We start from the raw sequence: 24884 nt of genomic DNA, 5'->3' as shown, positions 1-24884 counted from the left end.
TAACAGATGAGAAGTAGAGATGATGAGGGCGTGGCCGACTGCCTTGCATGGAAGACGTGAGCTGAAAGAGCTCCGTCCCCTACCCTGACAAACAGCAAATGATTCTGGCATATACTGGACCTGTGTGGCTGGGTTGCCCATCCTGTCGTGGCGGAGCACTCCTGGACCCGGCGACTGTGTTCCTGACTGCCATGCAGCAGATGATTCCCGTCGGTGAAGTGTGAAGATACTGAACAGCATCGGAGCCGTGGAGCGAAGAGGGGAGGAGCCACGTCCCTAGCGAGACCGTCCCACTGCCTTGCTGCGATCGCTGCGGCGTCTCTGGAGGCCGTGGGTGGTGTTATCACAAAGATTACGGCCGTCGTGAATGATTGAAGGTGGAGCGGTGGTGGCCTGCGGTGAGTGGCTGCTCCGCCGGCTCACATAGCGAGAATAAGGCCTGCGGCGGCAAACATGGCGGCTGGGGACGGGATGGACCTGGCCGACATTACCGTAGGTGGGGAAGACACGCGCTCCAGTGGGTGCGGAAGCGAGTGTGGGACTGGCACGGTGGCGCGTAGAGTCGGCTGCCGCACTAACCCTCCCTCCCCCCTGCTTGTGGCATATCTCGGCGAGTTGCCGTGACCGCGACGAGGGGCAGCATGGTGGAGCTGCTCTGGTGCAGGGTCGGATATCGCGGCACCCCGCTGACTACAGGAGGCCGCGAACTACATGAGGCCATGCTGTGGGGTGCTGCACTCGCTGCCTCCATCTGTTGTGGATATTAACCTTATATGCTTGGCCAGAGCCCTATCACTGAGCCCCCGTGCCTGCTTGTGCTCCTGCCCCCAGGTTAATGACCACTAATACAAGGATTGGTGATGCCCTATTGATGATGGTGCCCTGAGTGCAGTGATGTATAGGGGGTCAGGCTGTGACTAGGTGGATGCTGTCACTGCTAGGGCTATTCTCCTGTTCATTGAAGGCGCGAGGGCCGTTGCCCCTGGCAGTGAGCGCGAGGGGTGCGGAATCAGTGCATGGCTAAGATTCAGGACCTGTGACCTGCAGGACTTGTGGCTGCGGACGTCCTGTTGAGCGTCGAAGACCGGAACTGGTTGGTGGGTGCCGCACCGTGGGGTGTAGCGCCCTAGTGGCCCCTCGGGTGACCATACTGGAACAGAAGCGGACGGCGGGGAGCAATGGGATGCACCACCAAAAGCAGACAGGCAGATGCTGCTTCTGGCGGCGAAACGCAGCTCCCGGTTCGCAGTGACCCCTCCAATGCCTCAGACAGTGGGGTGATGCCTCCCACCGGAACAGATCCGCATGATGCGAAACTAGACTTAATCTTAAAAGAAATACGAGACTCGCGGACGGCGCTAGAGGCGCGTATGGATACAATGTCCACCAGCCTTGGCCTACTCCAGGCGGATCACAAGAAACTAGTCGATAAGGTCAAGTCCAATAAACTAGCGTTAGATGATCTTATGCATTCCACTCAACTCGAACAATTTCAATGTCAATTGAAAGGCCTGCAGGACAGAGGGGATGATGCGGAGGGGAGGTCCCGCCACAATAATGTCCGAATACTTGGAATGCTAGAGCGCAGCAAGGGATCCAACCCCACACAGTTCGTTGAAGACTGGCTAAGAGATCATGTGGCGACGGAAGGCCTAACGTCCCTGTACAGTGTGGAGGGGGTGCATCGAGTGCCTCCCAGACGTCCTCGGCCGGGCGCACCGCTCCGCCCGCTGATAGCGCGCATACTACATTACAAAGACCGCGACACGATGCAGGGAAAATGCTCCCATATGCTTCGAGAACAAGACTATCTCTCTCTATCCGGATTTTACCCCTGCGGTCCAGAAGGTGAGAGCTACTTTTTTGGGAGTCAAGAAGACCCTACGCGCACGTAACTTGAAATACGCACTACTCTTCCGTGCTAGACTGAAAATTGTTCACGGACAAAAATCATATTTCTTTGAAACCCCAGAGGAGGCGGCGGACAGGCTCGAAATAACTTTTACACCGGGGACCTCTCAGACATTAATTCCATTGGGACAGCTACGGCGGGTCTCTACTATACGCTCTACCGGACTACCCAGACTGGGAACTGACAGCTCTCTGAACACAATGGGTGCTGGCCCAACGTTGGAACAGATAACGAGCAGCCATAAAGATGCACTCCTGTCGGCAGCAGCGCTAGCTGCTCACGATGCCCAGACTGCGGAGACTTCGGGACACTCTTCGGATGGGGACACGGTGCGCTCTGATTCGGAAGCTAGCATAACGCTGTTCCCTTCGATTACAGCACAGATTGCCCAGGACTTCTGATGTTGTGATCTGGTGGTCCAGGAGTGGTAACGTATATAGAGCAATGTACAATATATGCTACTGTTGGTGACTGTTGTAATGAGTCTAGTATAACTAAGTTGTATAGGGAAATATACTAATGTATCCAGGACATTTTCAAACGGGCAATACGTTGCCTCACGAACTGTCACAGTTTTGGCCTTTACCTCCCAGGTGATTGTGATTAGGCATTTATTGTTTGGAATCCATGTTGGATTTTTGTTTCAGGTTTGGTCCTCTGATGTCCTACGGGGAAACCTAGTATTGGGAAAAGTATATGTTAACGCATGTTCGGCGCACAGCCAGCTTATTTTGACAAAGTTTCGGTTTCCACATACTCGATGGCTACTACACTTTCTGCACAGTGATGGCAATGCAGAACGAATACACTTACTGCACCTGGAATGTGAGGGGCATGGGCTCTTTCCATAAAAGGCACTGTATATTGGCGCAACTAAATAGAAGGAAGGTTGCTGTAGCTTATATACAAGAAACCCACCTTAATGTTGATGAGGTAGCCAAACTGAAGAAGAAATGGAGGGGTAACTGTTTGCTACTACGTACTCGGCTTTTTCCAGGGGGGCGGCGGTGTGGATACGAAGTAATGTCCCTTTCAGACTCCTAGAGCAGAAACTAGACATCAACGGCAGATATGTGTTACTTCATGGACTGTTGGATGGGGCTCATGTGGTCATAGGTTGTATTTACGCACCAAACACTGATCAAGATAAGTACCTAACCACACTAAGCGCAGCATTGGCAGACTGGACTGAATATCCTTGGGTGATAGGAGGCAACTTTAATGCTGTTTTAGATGTCGACTTGGACAGGTCCCACCCCACCTACAGAAAGCAAAAAACAGGCCGAGGCACTTAAGAGGTGGGCAGAGGGTTGGGATCTTCAGGACGCCAGGCGGACTAAATATCCGGAGTTCAGGGAGTACTCCTTTTACTCACCACCACACAGGCTGCACACACAAATAGATCGATTCCTCTGTTCCGGTGCCCTGTTGGGGCCCATTGCTTCTGTACTCCATATGGGTAAAACGCTCTCAGACCATAACCCGGTGGAGTTAACTGTGTGTTGGGGTAAGGTTCCAACTCCAATTCCGACTTGGAAGCTGCAGCCTAATATGCTGGAGACCCGGTCTTCCGCCGAGCCCTGTCATAGGCAATTGATCATTATTTCTTGGAAAATGCAGGCTCTGCTAGCAATCGCCAGATGGAATGGGATGCCTTTAAAAAGGTCATTAGGGGAGTGGCAATGGGCACTAAGACAGGAGTTAGAAGGGCTCTAATTGAACGGCTCACGGAACTAGAGGGTACCTTGCCAGCACTGGACAGGTGTACAACTGACACAACTGGGGGAGGCCAACATTCAATACGCTGAACTACTTGAAGAACTACGTGTAGTTGACTACCGGCTATATATACAGAAACAACACACACAGGCAGACAGATCAGGGCCGCTGCTGGCATGGTTGGTTCGTAATACCCCTCCCCCGACACCCATATTGGAAGTCCAGGACAGTGTAGGTACTGTAGTGGATACCCAATTAGACATCAATAATGCGTTCAGGGACTACTCTGAATGACTATATGGTCCACTCCCTGGACTTACTGATGTTGATTTTGAACCCTTTTTCAATGGGCTGCACCTACCACAACTCACACAGTAACAGCGCGACGAGCTACTGAGGCCAATAACAGGGGCGGAAATTCGACAGGCGATTAAAGCTTTACCGCGTGATAAAACTCCAGGGAGTGATGGTCTACTGGAACGAATTTTATCCAGTGTATGCTGACCTGCTGATTCCCCGCTTGTAATGTATATATCAAGAGTCGTTGGAAGCGGGTGGGCTCCCTGCTTCTGCCCTAGAGGCGCTGGTGGTCTCCTTATTAAAGCCGGGAGGAATGGTTTACTTATCTCAAGTTACAGACCTCTATCATTTCTAAATACGGACTTTAAGATTCTGAGCAAATTGTTGGCCTCTGTCAGTTTATTCCTACATTAATACACACTGATCAATGTGGGTTTGTACCGGGTAGAAGTACTGCACTTAATATCAGACGACTCCACCAGGTCATTCTGGGCACACTTGACACGGGTACCAAAGAGGGATGCACATCACTTGATCTGAGACAGGCATTTGATTATTTGCGCTGGGACTATATGTTCTATGTCTTGCACGGTTTGGTATACCAGATGTATATATAGCATGGGTGCGACTACTATACCCGAACTCCACCACGCGGGCACGTACAGGCCGGCACATCTCCAGACAATATGCGGTGGCCCGGGGAACCAGGCAGGGCTGCCCCTTATCACCATTGTTGTTTATCCTGGCTCTTGAGCCTCTTTTGCACAGACTCCGTGCCTTTGCAACCTGTAAGGGAATAACGCAGGGTCGCACATCTCACACTGTCTCAGCATACGCAGATAATCTTATTCTTTATCTCAAAGACATGGAGGTTGACCCGCACCCAATGGCTTCCATATTCAAGTCGTTTCAAGACCTTTCTGGACTGGCTAATAATGCTGATAAGTCGTATGCCTATTTCTTTGATGGATGGGCTCGGGATGGTCCCTTTCAATTCGGCCCCTGAACATTTCAAATAGCGCCCAATACCTTTAAATACCTCGGAATACAGATCTATCGCAATACAACGGACCTCTTAGATGGCAATTTAACACGGGAGATCGCTGCACTCAAATCCAATTCTGGGTCTCACTCCCCCTTTCGGTAGCGGGCAGAGTGCCCATCACAAAAATGGTGTTGCTGCCGCGGCTCCTTTATTATTTCACCAACCTGCCTATCCTGGTCCCCTCGAGGATCTTTAAGATACTGAACTCTCTGGTGATAGATCTGGTGTGGGGCAATGGGCGAAGGCGTAATAGCCTAGCGAAATTACAATTAATTACGTAACAAGGAGGGATGGTAGTACCAGATCTACGCGCTTATTGTGATGCTTATTGTTATGCTAGGACTGAGGGATTATTCACAGGCTTTTACTACCTCAGGCCCCCTTACCGGCAGCGACACCCCACTTATTGAAGTTAGCCATTCCTTATTGGAGGAGTGCAGTGAGATATACTGGTCAGATGATACCGTATGCCCCCACTATCCCGTTACTGGATATCCTGACAAGATTGGAATTGACTACTAATCGTGCTCTGCAGGCATGGACAGATGCGGGAGTCACCACAATAGGGGAGTTTTACTCAGATGGTGTCCTATTATCGCATGAAATATTTGTGCGCGTACACGGTGCCCCCGATACAATGTTCCTATTGCACGCACACCTACCCAGATATATACGCATCACATGGCCGCCGGTTGATACTGACCAACCACGAATGCTCTACTTACCATGCAGTACCTAATGGGACATGGAGCACGACTGACTAAATGGCTCACCCACGGTATTCGTACTGAGACGGCGATCTCCTTACGATTAATACGCGACAGATGGGAAGAGGATGTAGGCCATGAGTTTACAGTTAAGGAATGGGATACTATAGTGGCATACCCCAGGAAGGTGTCTCGCAATCCTAGATTTAAATGTATCCAATTGATGTTGCCACACAGAGTTTATTTAACACAAGGCAGATTGCACACTATGTTTCCGGGAGCAAGTGATACCTGCCCGCGCTGTCATACACCCAAGACGGGATTGATACACATGGTGTGGGATTGCCCCCGCCTAGGGTATTACTGGGCGACAGTGTGCAAACTACTAGCTGATGTAGCCCCGGTGCACCATACAGTCACCTTGGAATATTGCATACTGGTGCTAGGGCCTCGTGGAAAGGAGGGTAACCCAGTCTCCCGATTTGCTACCCTTGCGCTCCTTCTGGCTAAAAGAGCCATAACCACACGATGGAAAGCTGCTAGAGCCCCATCCATACAGGATTGGCATGCAGAAGTGGTGAAATGGGGAAGGGCAAAGGGGGCTGAACTAAAAAGAGAGGAGTGTAGGGGGCTAAGGAAAACGCCTATCTCGCTGAGCTGGAATATGATGATGGAGGAGTATGCTGCGATAGATTTATTATCCTACTAGAGTACATGGATATTCTAGTTTGAGGGACTGGACCCCTGTTATATGATGAAGGGGCTCCTTGCATTATCCATGGGTTGTTACATTGTATGATTCACAAGATTGCACAATATATCTAAGTCAGATTTTGGAACCGAGATGCACATGAGTCCAACTGTGGAAATATGAAAATGCTACTATGGGATGCTTATTGCCGGACATGCGGGGAGAGGGAGGGTGGGTGGGTACGTTTTTAGTTGAGTTGTTGTCAACGTATTGAGCATTGATTGATTTGTTTACTCATGGTATGTTTTATCAGACTCCTGATTTGGGAACAAAAGCTGGAAATTATCTATACTGGTTTGCAACCGGAGATTTAATTACAGAGGACAGATTACTAAACAATGTCTTGCGAGGATTCTCATAATGCTTTGGCGCGATCACTGTGTATTCTTCTACACTGATTGCAAATGTATGTCATTCTGCCATGTACAACTATGATATTGTATCATGTTATGCTGCCTAAGCTGATTTTTTGGGTAAAATCAATAAAAACAGATTAAAAAAAAGAAGTAGAGATGATGAAAGAGAAGTAGGGATGCTGGATGAGAAATAGGAATGAGAAGTAGGTATGAGGAGTGGGGAATGAGCATGTCCTAAAATGGATGCTTCCATTTGTTTGTCTTCATGCTTCCAGAATGCTAGTTTATCTGTGTGAACTGGTTTCTCTAGGTATGATCATCTGTGTGTATGTATCTGTGCTTATGTGTACAGTACCTGCAGATCGTTTTCATTTAGATGACTGTACAAGTCTTTCACTTTCATGGAATTTGATTTGCATCTGTGTTTGTGTATTACTTATCTATTTTTGCATTCACAGTACAAAACCAGTCCTATACCTTTTCTAATGCCTGTTTGTAATCTCTTCAGAAAGCAGGCTGGTCTGACTTAATTACCAAATGTTACAAATGTAGTACATTAGAATGCTTAACACACAGTTATACGCTCCACTTTCAATATAGTCTAAGAGATACATATGCTAGTTATTGTAGTTTGGTGATATCACTTCCACCACTATTTGCGCTCATTCTGCAAACACAAATGATGATGGCTAGAGGAAACAAACTGTCATTGACAGATAATGATCCTTCTTACCCTATGATTGGTGAAATGCTTCCTTTGCTTGACCTTTCTTTCTCTTTTGGGGATGAAAACAATGCGAATACAACAGACAAACCTTGCTTCCCTATTTTATGGACTGCTAAGCTGGTCTATGCACGTGCTTCCAGAAATCGATTTGTATAGCAAGTCTCCAGGTCTAAGACTTGTAATTAAATCTGTAGTAAATATATCTGTGTGTAATTTGCTAATCTCTATTTATGAAGTTTGAAACATCATAAAATGTCCTGCTAGTTTCATGTTACAGAGAAGAGAAGTTCCATAACTAGTTTCATGCCTTGGTGAGTTATCTCAGTGGTTTATGGGTTTCTTATAGAGACTCTTTTACCAAATACGTGTCACAGGTTTCAAACCTGGTAAAATTGCTCAATGAGTTTATATACCCACTGCAGACCTATGTAAGCAACCAATAAGGCATACTTTTTAATCCTGGGTACTTTTGAGCCAACATTAATACCTATTCTTGAATGCAGGCGACTCTGGTTTGGGTGCCTTATAAATGGTTATTATTAGTGTAATTAAACACATTAGCCTGCACAGCTCTTAATGTCTACACTACATTACATAAAATGACATTCAATAGATGTTATTTCCCCTGCTCTTGTAAACAGAGGGTACAACAAATCTTTCAGCGACTTCTGCTATTTGTACTTCTGGTGTCCTCACACATATATTTACTTAACCATTCTTATGTAAAGCCCTCAATTTAGGTTTGGTGGCTGCCACATTTTGTCATGGCAGAGCAGTGGAATATTTTCTGAAAGTGCCATAATGAAATGGCAGGCCACTCAGCCAAGATTTGTGGTGAAAAAAAAAAAATAGTCATGTTTCTGATGCGCTAGGAGTGCTCTGCCAGAGAACCTTTTTGTGTTCATCAATTTGTGACCCCCATGCCTTGCATAAAGGTGATAAATAGGAATCTTGGCAGGTTATTTTCAAAGGCGGCACTGGCTCAAGGCTGAGTTTTTTCCAGCTAACTGGTTTCTCAAATTCTAAAGTTAGTCTGTAGCAGGCAGCAATGCAACAGAAGATCATGTAGAGAATACATAAACTTGAAGTCAGAAACAATTAAAGGACTAGGACAAAGTTATCAGCGAGTAAATTAGAATTGGCTGATTCAATATCACACCACCTAGTAATTAAATAAAAAAGACATATGATGGACAGTTGTAGTGCAAATAATTTGCATATATTTTTGTAGACCGCTAAAAACAGCATTACCACATGTATGAGCTAAATACATCAGTAGTTAGCAGCACATGCTTTTAGGACTCTGTGCACTTTAGAACCGCTAACCAGTGCTAAAATGTTTGTGCTCACTCTTTTAAACATGGTAAAATTGGCTTAAACTCAACAGGCACATTTAATAACTTGTAAGTCCCTAGTGAAGTGGTACTACATGTACCAAGGGCCTGTAAATTAAATGCTAATAGTAGGCCTGCATCTTTCATTGTGCCACGCTCTTAAGTAGCCCTTTAAACATGTCTCAGGCTTGCAATGGCAGCCTGTGTGCGCAGTTTTAAGCTGCCATTCTAACCTGGCAAAATAAACATTTTCCCAGACCTAAATGTTCTTTTTTGATACATATGTGTCACCCCTAGAATAGGCCCTGAATACCCATAGGCCAGGGTGCTGTGTATTTTAAAAGTCGGACTTTAAACTTTTACATGTCATTGGTAGTGAAAAACTCTCACATTCGTTTTTCACTACTGCATAGCCTACCTCTCCCATAGGATAACATTAGGTTATCTTATAATATTTAATAAGTGACAACTTTCAATTGGGAGCAGGTAGGAATATTGAGTTTGATGTCTAAAGAATTGTAATTTAAAATCCTCTTAAGAGGTCGGATTTTAAGGCACAATTCTGAAAATGCCATTTTAGAAAGTTGGCATATCCTTGTCCCAACGATTTGGAGATTGCAGCCTGTAAACTTGGTCACTTGACTAGACCTAGCTGGCAGATGGTCTTTGTGTATTTCTCCCAGATGGTGAGACAAAGGGGCAATAGAGGCCATATAGGACTAGATGGGGTGTGGACCTGTCACCTACCATACTTGCACACCACAAAGTCTCTGCCTCAGCACACTCACAAAGGGTTTGACACCAGTCTTTTGTGCCCCCAGACACCACTGTTGGTGGGTACCTTTAGAAGCTTCCCAAGCTTCAAAGCTGTCAGCAAGGATAAATAGTGGACCCTCAGACCCAACTCTTCAGTACACCTCTGGACCTGTGGAATACTCCGATGGATTGCTATGCTGCTTTGCTGCAAGAAGGACTGCTAGTCTGCTGCCTTAGTGTAAAGGACTAGACCTGCATCTTGAACCCAGAGCCACCAGAGTTTCTCTAAGCGCTAGTTGACTTGCCTACTTATCAGAGCCTCAGAGACCGATAATGATCAAACCATCTTAAACCCAGCACCTGGACTCAGTCTGCTGTGAGTCTTGGCCCCAAATGGTACCAGCCCAGTCCTGGCACCTTGGAAAGTGGGCCTGAAGGTGCTCTGCCAGTCCATTTGTGGTCTTTTTGGCAGAACTGATGCAGCACAACCCATCTCCTTGCAGCTCTGCATCGGACCGCAACTGCGTTTAACACATTTTTGACGCAGGACATCACATCACAGCCCGCAGCTTCCTCAGAACCGTCGCTAAGTGAGTTATCCTTGACTCGACGAGGGATCTCGCAGTGCTCCACAACAAGGATTTAGGGTACTTTGCTCAATGGGCCTAACTTGCTCCCTGTATCAAGCCCTGACTCAATTGCGGTCAGCCTGAACTTGTGACTTTGCTTTGCGGCACTATTTTCACTTACATTTTTAAAATTGCATATCTCGAGTTCTACTGGATTTTATTCATTTTGGTCTCAAGTAAGTTCATAAATTTTATTTATTCTATTTTTTAATAGTTGTGGGATTTTTCTTGTGTTGTGCTTTTTACTTCATGACTGTTTGAAGAGCAGCATAAACACTTTACACACTGCCTCTAAGCTAAGCCTGGCTGGTTTGTGCCAAGCTACCCGAGGGTTAAGCACAAGTTAATTTGGGGTTTGCTTCCCTTACAAGAATTGTGGTTGCTGCTTGAGTATAGTTTTACCCCCATCAACAAGTGACCCAATTTCCTACAATGACATAAATACTAAGGAGATACACATTCATAGTTTTAGTCAATTGCTGCTAGTGAGAAACCTTTAAAGACAAAGGGAGTCTTAGCAGGAAATATAGTATAAAGAATTACAGGTGTTGGCCCACTCTAGTCACAGGTCACCAGAAAGATAAGTTTATCACCAACTCAATGTGTGGTATGTTAGGTAAGATTATAATTGAGCCTTTAGTTTGTATTTGAGGATTTGAAGTGAAGGAGAAAGTCTGATATGTAGAGGAGGGCTTTCCAGATTCTAGGGGTATTCTCTGAGAATGTCTACTTCAAGGTGGACATTTTTTGGAGACGAAGTATTTTAATAAGTAGGGTCTATATGTCTCTTAGTATGAGAGATAAAGGGGAAAATGTAAGCATATGGCCTTTTATGTGAGTCTCACTGTCTTAAAGTAGAGAGGCACTCATGTGATAGCCTAGTAAACAAGATGCATAGATAGAAATTGATTTTTGAAGAAATTATCAGATTGCCTTGTAATATTTTTTTGTTGCGATTTGAAATTATTGTGATACATTTGGAAAAGAGAAAATAAATACTTCCAAATATGAATTTAAACTAGGGCATATTTTGTATATCCGTGTATGGTTGTACTATTAAAATGTTAAAAATATTTTGAAAACAAAGGAATGTAGGATATATTTTTTTTTACAAAACGAAAGCTTTGCTTTGTCATTGGTCAGTTTATTGTGGTAGCTGGACTTTATCTTGCAGAGAGCATGGACTGTCTGGAATTCCTATATATTTTCTGTTGGTTTCTAGAAGCTTGAGGCTTTGACAATATTAAGAATTTTTGTGATCACTCCTATTTTTTGCTTACTGGTATTGCTGGATTGTGAACTGTGCAAAACTTGACCCACTGCAATCTATGCACAGTAAGTGCTCTGGGACTTACAAACATAACAAAATTGGCTGATCTCCAGTTGGCATATGTAACTTTCCAGAAAGGTCAAAGTATACGATGCAGAAACATACACAAATGTTTTAAAATGTAAATACAACTTGTGGACTGCAGCTCCTACTGTGCTATCTACTAGTCTGGCAAAGAAAATATTTGCAGGAGGCCTACATGTGTACCCTGACTGCTGCACCTCTTAAACTTGTTGGCAAATAAGTCAAAATACCCATTTTGACAGGAAGGAATACATTTTTTAAATATTAAAAGTAAGTTGGCCTTGTAGCGCCCAAGCTTGGTTGTTTATGATCTAAAAGTGTAACATGTCAGAATGTTATGTTTGCATGTTCCTACATTGACTAGCCCCAAAAGCTATTTTCACACTAAGCTGTTCCTATCCTTGCTAACTATAGTTTGGGATAAGCTACAGAAGTGACACAACTAATTTTTAGATATTTATTAAAAATCCAATACAATGGTGAAGTTGGATGTTTTATAAACAGGAAACTTACATTTTAAAGAACCAGACTTTGCCTGCCAGAAGCTCCAGTGGGCAAATTGTCATTAGTCTGCCAGCAGCTTCCCCTGTCAGTTTTTAATTCTAAATGAGGAGTAAAAACTGCTCCCAGAGCAGATACAGTGCCTAAGGCCGTTTGTCAAGAAGACCTGGGTATACGTTTTGTGACTCCTCTGAGATCAGGAAGGGCAGTTGATGAAGGTTCTGGAAATTCATTACCTCGAAAAAGACCAGGATGAGGCCTGCTCATTCATATCCAAGTGTAAATTGAGACCTGGGGAAGATAAGATAAACAATTAAAGGAGCACAGAGGGATGCTGGAGCGGGTCGCCCTCCACTCAAAGTCAACAAAACAATAAAGACCCACTCCCTCGGTGTACGACCAAATCAGTGACTAGAGGGGGGGTGTTTCAAACGTCCTACTCCCTACCACTCTCTTACCAATATTGTAAGAGACAATATGCACTGTTCTCCGCCAATGTATAAAAACCTGTTCTCCAGGGCAACACACCAGAACCAACACATAAGGTGTACCCGAATCCCGGGATTTACCACTGTATCCACACCCAACGTTGGACACTGCTCTTGTTAGAGCAAAAAATGTGAAAGACGCAAGTGACACCTCACGGAAACACCACCGTCGGGGTAACTGGTATCAAATTTCCAGACAGGCCCCTGTCTCATCATCGGTTGTCACATGCGTCTTAAAGAAAAATAAGATGAAAGGAAAGAAGTGTCCAAAACAACAAACATATATAGTGACAAACTAGTGAAGGTGCAGAAATATCTGCTAGTGACCAACACATATAAACAAAGTGAAAATAAAGTAACAAAGTGCATAAAAACACACACCCAATCAACCGTCCCTTACCCAACTTTATTCATAGGGCGGAGATGGTGTGCTTGTATAAAAAAGGGGGCTGGTAGTTAATCATATCTACCACAACCTCCTGCCAGTGCCGACATGTTTCACTGCTATGTTATATTAAAGCAGTTTCTTCAGGGCTGCACTCTGGGAATGTCACTTCACTGTCTTGGACACTAGTTCTATAGTGTGCAAAGGGCAGCCAGGCCATTCATACCGGCCGCTCCAGTATCTATAAGGGCAATCAACACTTCTCATGTAAGTCTGTGCCTTATTGCTCCATTATCAAATCGTGCCGTGCTCGGAAGGCGCCTTTCCTCAGCCGAAGATAAGATAAACCCTTTCTTCCCAGGGCCAACTGTAATCAGCTTGGCACCAGCCAAGTGGGATGGGGATCTGATCTCAGTAATAGTTTAGTGTGGTTAAGGAGGAGGAGACTGCTCAATTCCATAGAGACATCTCTGGCTCCGACACTAGCCATGCTTGAGGCCCGAAGGGTTGTGCAATGGTGGATTTAACTCAGAATAGTGCACTCTGGGTTCGTTTTTAGTAAAACAAACATGATGTGCTGCAAAGTGGGAAAGTTTATCCTTGGAAACTTTTTGAAACTTTTTTCTCATTAGTTAGGTTTTACTCCCATCCACCGGCTAGTGAATCCTAAAAAAGTGGCGCCGCAACCCCAGCTCAACACAACACTTTCTGGACTGGTAGAAGAAAAGTAGAGTACTGGACGTGCTGTCTGTGATTGTGCGGAGACACGAGGAACTGGACCTGCTCCTACTTGTACCCAGGACTGAGAAGTGGACTCTGTGGGTCAGTTGGCTAACTTGTTGTGTGGCTACAGGGACCAAAAAAATTCAAGTGGCCCTTTTCCTAGAGTGATCAGCTGACCAGAGGCAACTGCAACCTGCCAGTGGCCTCTACTAAAGTGAGTCCTGGCCTCTACGTGCTATCTCTGAGGTCCTGGGAGCCTTCAGAGAGACCAAGAGGAAACCTCTTCAGAAATTCTGACAGGTTAAGACCTAGAAATTCTTTGTAGCTTCAGCGGGACCTTAAGGCAAAAGTTTGAGATGAATTTGTCAGATACAGCTTCCTGGCTTGCTCTGCTGGAGGATTTGAGCGAGTTAAGCATGTTTTAGATAACTGCGGACACTTTTATTTAGACTTTCAAACCCTTCCTCTGTGTTTCAGGCATGCAGGTTCGTGAGGGTGAGTCAAACCTTGGTAAAAAAAATTACAATTCTACATTTCTCAAGGTGCTCCAGGATCCTTGATACCATCTGTGATTGGCAAAGAGCCACACTGCAAGAAAAACGGCAACCATTGATTGATACTAGGCAGCGGAAATTGTATGAAGATCTTGTAATTCAGATTCGAAATCACAGAAAAACAAGATCATGAGTTGAATGGGGTGTGCTAATGTTTATTCTGCTAGATCAGGTTTGAGACACCTCTTTCTTTTGCTGAGTAAATGTTACTACGTTCCATGATTTTGTATTGATTTTACATGTAGTTCTGAAGAGCAAATTTTGAAAGAATAATGAAGTTCGTCAAAATCTGGATATGAAATTTTTTTTGCAACTTTGTGACAACAAAAGTTAAGCATTTCACTCCCTTGAATCAAGAACAAACAACCTCTATCCATGAGGGTCAGTTTCATGATAGGATAGCCACTATGTATAATTTTCAGGATAAACTCTCCATTTAGATTGAATATGATTAAATTAATCTCAAATGAACACCTTAAAAATAAGGGGCTCAAGTTACAAATCCTTTTATATGAACAAGCATTACCTATTCTGAGTTTAGGTACGAATCTCAGTTGACACCAAGGCCCCATTTACAAAGTATTTTCTTTGAGTAGTTTTCATATGTAAGATATAGTTGCTAATGTAAATAGTGACTAAGCATGTTTGAGTGCAAAGCTTGGGCTAAGCCATACTACTATAGTCTGTGATTCATAATCAGGTGTAACTCACACATAAGCCTTTAGTAAGGCACTACTACTAAAAGAAAAGGCTTACTAAATCAAGTCTGGGTTTTGGGATGTGGCTCACACCAAAGTCTGGAATAAGTCAGACCTAGTCATAGAAAAGGCTTTGTAAATCTGGGTCTGGCCTCCACGTGTTTATGTTGGACACAACAGACCTAAATGTAGCTTTCCTAAGAAATCAACTTTACGGTGCTACCTGTCAACTCAATGTATGGTTTTGCGCTACGGCTTACCTAACTGGAAGGGAATTTAAACAATACATCCGCAAATAGGGCGAGCCAACGATTTTACGGTTTCTACTACCCCCTGTGTTGTCAAATGTTGTCGAAAACTGAAACAAAGACCGACCAAGCGGTTTTAATGACTGTCCCTTCGAAATAAAACCCTGGACGATTAAATTATTTTGCGGCACTCAGATTATCCTGGTCCGCTCATCTTTTATAATTGTGCACGCTAGTATCGTGCCAAAACGCGTCTTTCTGCCAGCTGTGCGCTCCCCTCACGCGCAGACAAGGTACGGTTTCGCAGCGCGCAGACTGCCAGGAATCCAGACCGAGGCTTGGGGAGGGGATTTATGCATACGCACGCGCTTAATCTCGATTGTAAATGGAGCACGTTTATTCACAGCTTCATACGTTTCACAAAAAAACAGGTGAGATGAAAGAAAAACATGATTACACGCAGTGCTGTTTCTACCACTTTGCATTGGCTAGAGTATGCGCATTAAACAGTGCCCATTCTGGGTCAGAAAAATGCTTAGTTGGGTCAGGAAAAGCAGAAGTCTCTTTTTCCAGTTAACACCTTGAACAGCACTCCCGCTGCTCATGCCATGACGTTTCTCAAGGCATGCCCCTAATTTATCACCCTCTTATGATTCTTTTTTTTTAAAAACGGAATTCCTGCTTTTTCAACATAATTTCAAGCGTGACCAGCTACTAAATGTAATTAAACTGACTTCTGTTCTCTATATTGAACTGAAAATGTCGACGTTTATTTTGCATATATTTTGTATAGCTGTATGAAGATTTTCTTTTCTGCGTTCTGTTATAAATGATTGTAACACTGTTCGTTGTATATGCCTCTGCATGTATATCTCCTAGGTAAGGGTCTCTGCTGCTCAGGTTGGTCTGACTCATGCTGTATAAAACCACATCCCGTTGTAGTAATTCTCCAAAAATTGGCCATTCAAATACTATGCATTTTTGTTGTTGTTGTATCGGGCGAGATTTTACACGCAATTATCACTTGAAGAGTTTTAATTTAGAAATAATGTCTTGTTGACCATTTTCTGCGCAGTGTTATCCTTCTATGCTAGTTTGGCCGCATCATTTCCACCCGGGATGAAAGTACCACTCCCAAATTTCGTGAGTGCACAGTGCGAGAAGTTCTTTTTATGGTAATCTCATTATGGGAGCAACGTGTAAACCAGACACAAACACTGTTTGTATCCCAAATCCCGGCCAGTAAGAAGGTCCTAAAGGAATCAATGCAACATCTTGACTCAACCCTTCGTTTTCTCTTGTCAGCTTTGCTGTACTCTGGTAATACACTTGAATGTGACCCCGCACTGTATTTACATATTTTATTTTTATTTGGCCACTTTTATTGTCACAGTCATGATATAACTTTATGTATAATTGAAAAAAAAATGTTTGAAAATAACTACCCCAAAATGTGATACAAAAAATACATAACTTGAATAATATAGTCCTATTTTGCCAGCATGAGATTCTGGTAATGGGTAACGATATAATATTGTCCAAAATTGCCATTCCGGGGCTAAAGGCTACGCAGTGTGTATAGGATGTAACCAGAATCCCATGCTGGCATTAAAGGACTATATTAACCATGTTTAGTATTTTATCGTATTACATTTTGGGGTAGTTATCAGTCGTCAGGGTGAACTACAAAAGTCACTAAATAAATCCAAGCTGAAGACTCCAGCATATATCATCTTCAGTCTTTACATTGAGCACGTAAAAGCAACATTGGCAACGTAGCAGGACAATCTCCTTACACTGGTTGCCACTGAACCTCGCTCTATCATTGAAATGGCTGGCATTATGCACACAGTCATCCATCATGACACACCATTTTGTTATCTTTTAAGCTTTTAGCCTCAGTACGATCTTGTGCAGTAAAAAGCAAGGAAAATCTATAACTGGAAATGGGTTTATGTAGACAACAGACTCACAAACTACCTTTGTGCCTAAACCCCCTGTATCTAGACCATTAAGTTCAATCTGGTCCCTGTGAATAGAACTGATACCCTCTAAAGAACAATTGTTCATGAATGAATAATGACCCTGGTCCTCTGTGTAGCTTTATGGACTCCATGGCATGTCGGCTGTCCTCAGACTCCGAGAAGGGAGGACAGGCTGACTTTGTAGTAGTCTCTGCTGAACACCTTGGGCCTCTGGGCTGTTCCCACTTGTACTTACACCACCCCCTTCATTTATGTCTTCTGCTTATCCCAACAACAGCAGACAGACCACCCTGATCCTCATGTGCAGACCTGATTGTTAAAGGTCCTCATCGAGCACCTTAGTGGGCACTTAGTGTATCCATTGGCTCCTGATTTTTTAAGGCATGACGTGCGAGATCCAGCACTCATCAAAAACAAAAATGCAAGAAAGATTCACCCCACAGTTTACTACTGCTACTACATACTACACACAAGATGGAGCAATCAATATGACTGACACATATACAACAATGGTTGTTTGAGTTGTCACTCAGGCCCTTACTGTGATAATGTTATGGCTGGCAGCAATGATGTCTTTACAGCATCTGCTGTACAAAAGGGGGTGGTGATGGACGGAGCATCTGAATCAATCAAACACTCACACCCAGTCAAAAGATCTGGGTTTAATCCATCACTGTTCTTTAGCCCACTCTGCCACCCCAGTTCAGACATGGCTATATGCAAATCAGTCTGACCCTGTGCCTCATGGGAACAGTCCAGCCCGAACTGCCAAGCCATGCCTTCCCTGGACCGGAAACAAGCTTCCGAGGACCGGTTTCTGGCATTCCAGCTGTCTTCAGCCCGGCTTGCTTGAATCCAGTGGCAAAGTGAGCAAGGGACTCACGTCTGAGCATACCCTGCCACACTTATGGCAGCCAAAAGCGGTACAAAAGGGGGTGGTGATGGACTGAGCATCTGAATCAATCAAACACTCACACCCAGTCAAAAGATCTGGGTTTAATCCATCACTGTTCTTTAGCCCACTCTGCCACCCCAGTTCAGACATGGCTATATGCAAATCAGTCTGACCCTGTGCCTCATGGGAACAGTGCAGCCCGAACTGCCAAGCCATGCCTTCCCTGGACCGGAAACAAGCTTCCGAGGACCGGTTTCTGGCATTCCAGCCGTCTTCAGCCCGGCTTGCTTGAATCCAGTGGCAAAGTGAGCAAGGGACTCACGTCTGAGCATACCCTGCCACACTTATGGCAGCCAAAAGCGGTACAAAAGGGGGTGGTGATGGACGGAGCATCTGAATCAATCAAACACTCACACCCAGTCAAAAGATCTGGGTTTAATCCATCACTGTTCTTTAGCCCACTCTGCCACCCCAGTTCAGACATGGCTATATGCAAATCAGTCTGACCCTGTGCCTCATGGGAACAGTCCAGCCCGAACTGCCAAGCCATGCCTTCCCTGGACCGGAAACAAGCTTCCGAGGACCGGTTTCTGGCATTCCAGCCGTCTTCAGCCCGGCTTGCTTGAATCCAGTGGCAAAGTGAGCAAGGGACTCACGTCTGAGCATACCCTGCCACACTTATGGCAGCCAAAAGCGGTACAAAAGGGGGTGGTGATGGACGGAGCATCTGAATCAATCAAACACTCACACCCAGTCAAAAGATCTGGGTTTAATCCATCACTGTTCTTTAGCCCACTCTGCCACCCCAGTTCAGACATGGCTATATGCAAATCAGTCTGACCCTGTGCCTCATGGGAACAGTCCAGCCCGAACTGCCAAGCCATGCCTTCCCTGGACCGGAAACAAGCTTCCGAGGACCGGTTTCTGGCATTCCAGCCGTCTTCAGCCCGGCTTGCTTGAATCCAGTGGCAAAGTGAGCAAGGGACTCACGTCTGAGCATACCCTGCCACACTTATGGCAGCCAAAAGCGGTACAAAAGGGGGTGGTGATGGACGGAGCATCTGAATCAATCAAACACTCACACCCAGTCAAAAGATCTGGGTTTAATCCATCACTGTTCTTTAGCCCACTCTGCCACCCCAGTTCAGACATGGCTATATGCAAATCAGTCTGACCCTGTGCCTCATGGGAACAGTCCAGCCCGAACTGCCAAGCCATGCCTTCCCAGCATCTGCTGACATGACATTTAGCAAAGATCTTGGGCAGATTACAAAGTTCATGGTATAAAAGTCAATTCAAGACAATACTCACGTTGGTTGGGCAAAACACCTGGATCGTCAGTAGGGCCACAGACACAATCGGCCACGCAGGACCTCAGATGGCTGCAATTGCAAAAAGTGGAGAACTTAATACAAAGCCGTAATAGTCAGGGGGAATTTAGATTCTGTGCTTAACAGAAACAAAGTCACAAAATAAACTGTCTTTGGCCACCAACAAACAAATTAAACAAATTATAGCTCACAAGACAGTGATGTTTAACCCTAATGAAACAGGAGTGCGGTGAATGCTGCTAAACAGCTGTAGAGTAGGAGACACTTTTTCATTGCTATTTATTCTAGACCAGGGCACGAGAAGGGGCTGCTAACCCTTGGTAGCCCAAATACAAATTTTAATCAAAATCAGATCATTGACCACTGGAATAACGCTGACTGAAGCAAAAGGGCTCTTTAGAAGTTCATTAATTATCAGTTGCATTTTTTGTCATCTCTATGGGTCTGACCTTTACAGCTGCATGAACACTGTTTTCAACTGTGCACAGGCCAGCAAAGCTGTGTGCAGGGACGTCAAGGAAATGTAATCTTTGGAACGAAAACCCCACATTTATTTATTTATGGAAGACAGAGCTTTTAGATCAATATATCTAGGTACACCATGGCCCAGAAACAAAGACCATCAGTAAGAAGGTACTAGGGGCCCTTATTACAGGTTTGGTGGTCCCATTGGCTGCCATATTGGTGGTGGTGGTCCGAGCGCAGTGAGCTCGGCGGTCCGACCGCCGTATTACGAGTTGGACTAATCGGCTTTGCCAATACCACTGCTGGACCTCCGAGACCGCGAGCAGACCACCGGTGTACACCCCAGCCAAATCATGGCCATTAATATCTTCTTATGACCATCATATTATTTGGTAGCAACGTGAGGCTTCTAATGTTTGACTGTGGCATGCAGCAGCCTATTATGACTTCTGGTAAGCCTCCTTGGCATTTCTTGGCCTATCGTCGTACATGTTGGTCACGTCTGTCAAGTCAAGTCAAGAAATACTTTATTCGGTTCATTTCAAAACCACAAAAGTACAAAAACAAACAAGATGGTCCAAAAGACACCAAGCGGCATAATGACATAGAAATACAATTTAAAAAGGAGGGAGTACCCAATTAAAGAATGTTTAAAAATGCAAAAACATGGTGTCAAATTTTAAAACGGAAGATATATACAACATTCCATGGATAAGAAAAGGGATAAAAACGTTTAAAACTTGATTAAAAAAGCAGAAATTAACGTTTGCAATAATTCATCTAAGTCCAATTAATCTTTTTGCTGAGTCTCACCGCTATGGTTAAAAATCTAGCTATGTTACAAATTTCCCATATATTAGACAGTAATTGGAGGTACAATATGGCTGGCTTTACTTGCCTAAACCCTTTCCCCTTTAACAAGGGTATAATAAACTTCTTCCTTATATCTGTAAAGTAACCACAGAAAAACAGAAAGTGAGCAGTGTCCATAATCGAACAACCATCCCATTTACACAAATCCAGATCAAGGGGCTTAGTCCAACCAGGGCGGCCAGAAATCAGAAGGTGAATTTTGTCTAACCGGAACTTAGTTAAAAGGTGTCTGTGATTTGAATTGTTAACAACCTTTAGATATAGTTCCAGTTCACACCCTGAGGATACAATCAATTGGTGAGTTCTCACGGATGGCTTTGACAACTCCAATCCTTCTCTATCCATTCCTCTGTTCAACAAGAAGGTATTTTTGACCCACTTTAGGTCACCCTTCCCTAAATTAGATGGCTTGTTAAACAATTCTGGCCGGCCTAACTTTATAGATAATTGTTGGACATATTTCAACCAAAGAATCTGGTCCCAATGATCTAGGATAAGGCAGTCCTTAAAAATTTCGTGGTTCACTTCCAATTCCGGGTTAAGCCAGACTGAGATCCATTTTAGTAGGGGGGCCATGGCGATTCGATCCTCCAAATAGGCTACGCCGCGTTCCTGGTGTGCTATAAAGCCAGCCGTGGATCTTGGCAAGGAGAGAATCGTTTTAAGGAAATTGTCCTCCGTTACCTGGAGCATCTTAACTGGCCTAAAACCCCACAAGTCTGCGCCGTACATGGCCATAGCAATACATTTTGCAACATATATCTTCAATACCGCCTCCAAGGGTTTAACTCCTAGTTTGCGCGAGAAGCCTAGAACTGCCGAAATAGAACGTGCCAGGGCATTTTTTTTCTCCAGCAGTTGGGGGTGCCAGGTTGAACATTCATCAAATACAACCCCCAAATAAGGAAATCTGGAGACTCTTGTCAATTTATGCCCGTTACATTGCAGTACCATTACATTTTTCTGGGCCCTGCCTTTTTGGCCCACCACCATAACATGAGATTTACCATAATTGACACCTAGATCAAGAGATGACATAAAAACATAAAATGAATTTAACAGACATTGGAGACCCACTGCAGTACGAGCTAAAAGGGCAGCGTCATACGCATATAATAATGCAGGCAACAAGAACTTCCCTGCCCTCGGTATGTCCTTGCAAGCTGCTCCAAGAACACCGCCCAAGTCGTTGATATATAATGTAAAGAGCAAGGGAGCTAAAATGCATCCTTGCCTTACCCCATTAGTGATGCTAATCCTACCCGTGCAACTACCTTTTCTATCATATCGCACCGTGGCTGTAAGATCCCTGTGGAGGTCTGCTAAGAAGTACACGATGTTGGGATCTATTCCAATTCTAAGAAGCTGGCCCCATAACTTGGACCTATTTACTCGGTCAAATGCCGAGGATAGGTCCATGAATGCAATGTACAGGGTTCCTGGCTTCGCTATTGTATATTTCCCAATGAGCAGTTGCAGATTTAGGCTTTGATCGATAGTACTTCGCCCCTTTCTAAAACCATACTGTAGGGGCGAGAGAGTGTTTGTGTCCTCTAGCCAATCAGTAATTTTGCATAAAACCACTCTCCCTAGGACCTTTACAGCTGAGTCGATAAGTGAAATTGGGCGGTAATTGGCAGGGTCACCTCTATCACCTTTTTTATAGATAGGGACAATCACCGACTGGGACCATGTCTCCGGAATGCCTGTTTTTGAAATTCTATTAAAAACATTTGCTAAGACTTTGGACCAAAATGCTATATTAGCTTTAAAAAGGTCGGAGGGAACTCCATCCGGCCCAGGAGCCTTATTGCTGGTCATTTTGCCAATAGCTTCGGCCACCTCACCCTCATTTACAACTAAAGTCAACGGCAATCTGGAAAAGGAGGTCGAAGCCTCAGCCCCCGAGTTCTCCTGTTCTTAAACTGACTTAAAGTGCAGGTGCCATTTATCTTCTTGTATTCCACAGTCCAGTTCATTGTTACGGGAGTCAGTAAAATAGGATTGATTGACCACAGCCCAGAACTTGGCGCTGCTTTTCAGCACGTCAATTGACGTTAACTCTGCCCAAGCGTTCTCTCTAATATCTCGCCGCCTTCTTTCAACGACTGTCTTATATTCTTTCCTAAGGGTAGCCACAAGCGATCTGTCCACTGGTTTGCGTTTAAGGGCCGCTTTAAGATTTTGATTGGCCACTGAGCAGTTCTTATCAAACCAGCCTACCTTCCCCTGTGCTTTACCTTTGCCATGACGTGTCAGATTGGAGACAATATCGAGACAAACCTTTTGGTATGCCTCCACTACTTCTTTGTCCCCTGCCTGAACATCCATGCAGAGCTTGAGTTCCTCCCGGCTACTGCTGCAGAGATTTAAAAAGAACTCCTCTGGGACTAGCTTGCACCATTTATTTCTGCGGGCTTGGTCAGTCAACCGTATGTCACATTTATCCACCAAATTTAACCTACTCTCCGTAATTGCGATTACATCCTTTACCCTTAACAATACTGGATTGTGATCGCTGAAATGAGACCGCATAGCGGAATAACTGATGATATGGCTACCGCAGCTACTACTTAAAAATATAAAATCTATTACAGACCCACTGCCATGTCCTTTAAATGTGGGAATGTCCTCACCACCCCCAGTTGGTAACATTAACCCATTTTCGGCCAACATGGTTTCCAGTAGAATGCCCTGGTCTGAGTGCTCAAAGTGAGTGTCCTCTTGATCCGGAGGACCAAATAGAACATTTGGTGGGCATTTATCCTGACAACCATGAATATTGAAGTCCTCCATTAACATAATGGTACATTCAGACTTCAACGACTCTTTAAATTTTAGGGGAAAGAGTTTAACATTATCAGATTGCTAGTTGGATAAGCCCTATCAAAAGAATTATAAAAATTCACTACCAGGACATTATGGTGGCCCTTGCGGATTATTTGGACTGCAAGACAGTAGGGACAACCAGTGACTATTTCTTTATATGTGCCAGGAATTTTAGCAGATACCAGGGTAACCAAACCCCCCCCCGCGCTCGCCCCCGTGTAGAGGTGACAGCTGGGAGAAAAAAAGTGGTAAAACCATCTACTGTAAGTATATTTTATGTGTCCCAGGTTTCCTGTATACCTATTATATCCATAGCACCTATAAAGTCCCTCCATATGGGGTCATCAACTTTACTCCTAAGGCCAGCGATGTTCCATGTAGCCACAATTAACTCGCCCTGCCCTGTTACTTTATCCTCTTTTCCAGGTACTAAATCACCTCCTTCAACACCCCGGATCATAATTGGGATTGACGGTCCCAGATCTATATTAGACTCCTGCGCACTCTGAAGACTGTTTGCCTTTTGTGGTGGGGTTGGGGGGGATGTTTTCCATCAAACTAAGCGATTGGCCCTGTGTTTGCCAATCAACCCAACCTACGTTAGACAAACAGTCATAGCGATTGCCCATTGGAATGTTAAAATAGTTTTCGTGACCATTAACAGTCTGGGGATAACTGTGAAAAAGGCCATTCTGTATCCCTGCACCAGACCCGCCTTGGGTAGATCTGCCTCTTCTTCTCTGCACAAGGTTCCAACCATCCTCTCCTCCCTCACCCCATCCATAGGGTTGCACATCTCATGGGGAGTTAAACCTCCGCCTACCCTTTTGATCATTCGAATCCCTTAGCCAGCTCCATCTTTTATCCACATGCTCCACGGGCAAATAGAAATAAGAGAGTGGCCTAGCAGTGACAGTACTAGCTTGGTAACGAGAGGTTCCTCTACAGATAGGTGGTGGGTTATCAAAGGTTACCACAATACAATCCCCTTGTAAATTTTTTCTATTTCTGTCTGTCATATGTTGGACACTTCTGACACCTGGTGAGCCTCTTCTTCTGGCATATGCTGGGAACACATTAGCATTTAAAAGGTATCTGTTTTTGTGGTGACCCTGTAAATATGAATACCTATTGCAAATTAAAAGGGGATAGTTGAGAACAATCTAGTATACTTACTAAAATTAGAACGACAAACAAAGTATTTTCAGAAAATTCCAAGATTTCGGTTGTTTGGGGAGAGGGATCAGCAGCAGAATTAGTTGATTTTCCAGAATTGAAAGACTGGTACTTAACAGCAAAAATGTATTTATTTTTAGAAG

General features: G+C 44.4%; 1 protein-coding gene across 1 annotated transcript in view; it reads right to left on the bottom strand.

The window, feature by feature from the left end:
- Nucleotides 1–24884, bottom strand: part of RAB27B (RAB27B, member RAS oncogene family) — a 787666-nt gene that overhangs the window by 483526 nt on the left and 279256 nt on the right. Inside the window, exon 2 of the mRNA XM_078674822.1 lies at nt 19379–19449. The gene's annotated coding sequence lies outside the window, so the exon portion shown is untranslated. The remainder of the gene's footprint in view (nt 1–19378; nt 19450–24884) is intronic.

This window comes from Lissotriton helveticus, chromosome 2_1 (genome assembly GCF_964261635.1).
Source record: "Lissotriton helveticus chromosome 2_1, aLisHel1.1, whole genome shotgun sequence".
Taxonomy (NCBI): Eukaryota; Metazoa; Chordata; class Amphibia; order Caudata; family Salamandridae; genus Lissotriton; species Lissotriton helveticus.
This window is presented reverse-complemented; position numbering and strand designations above follow the sequence as displayed.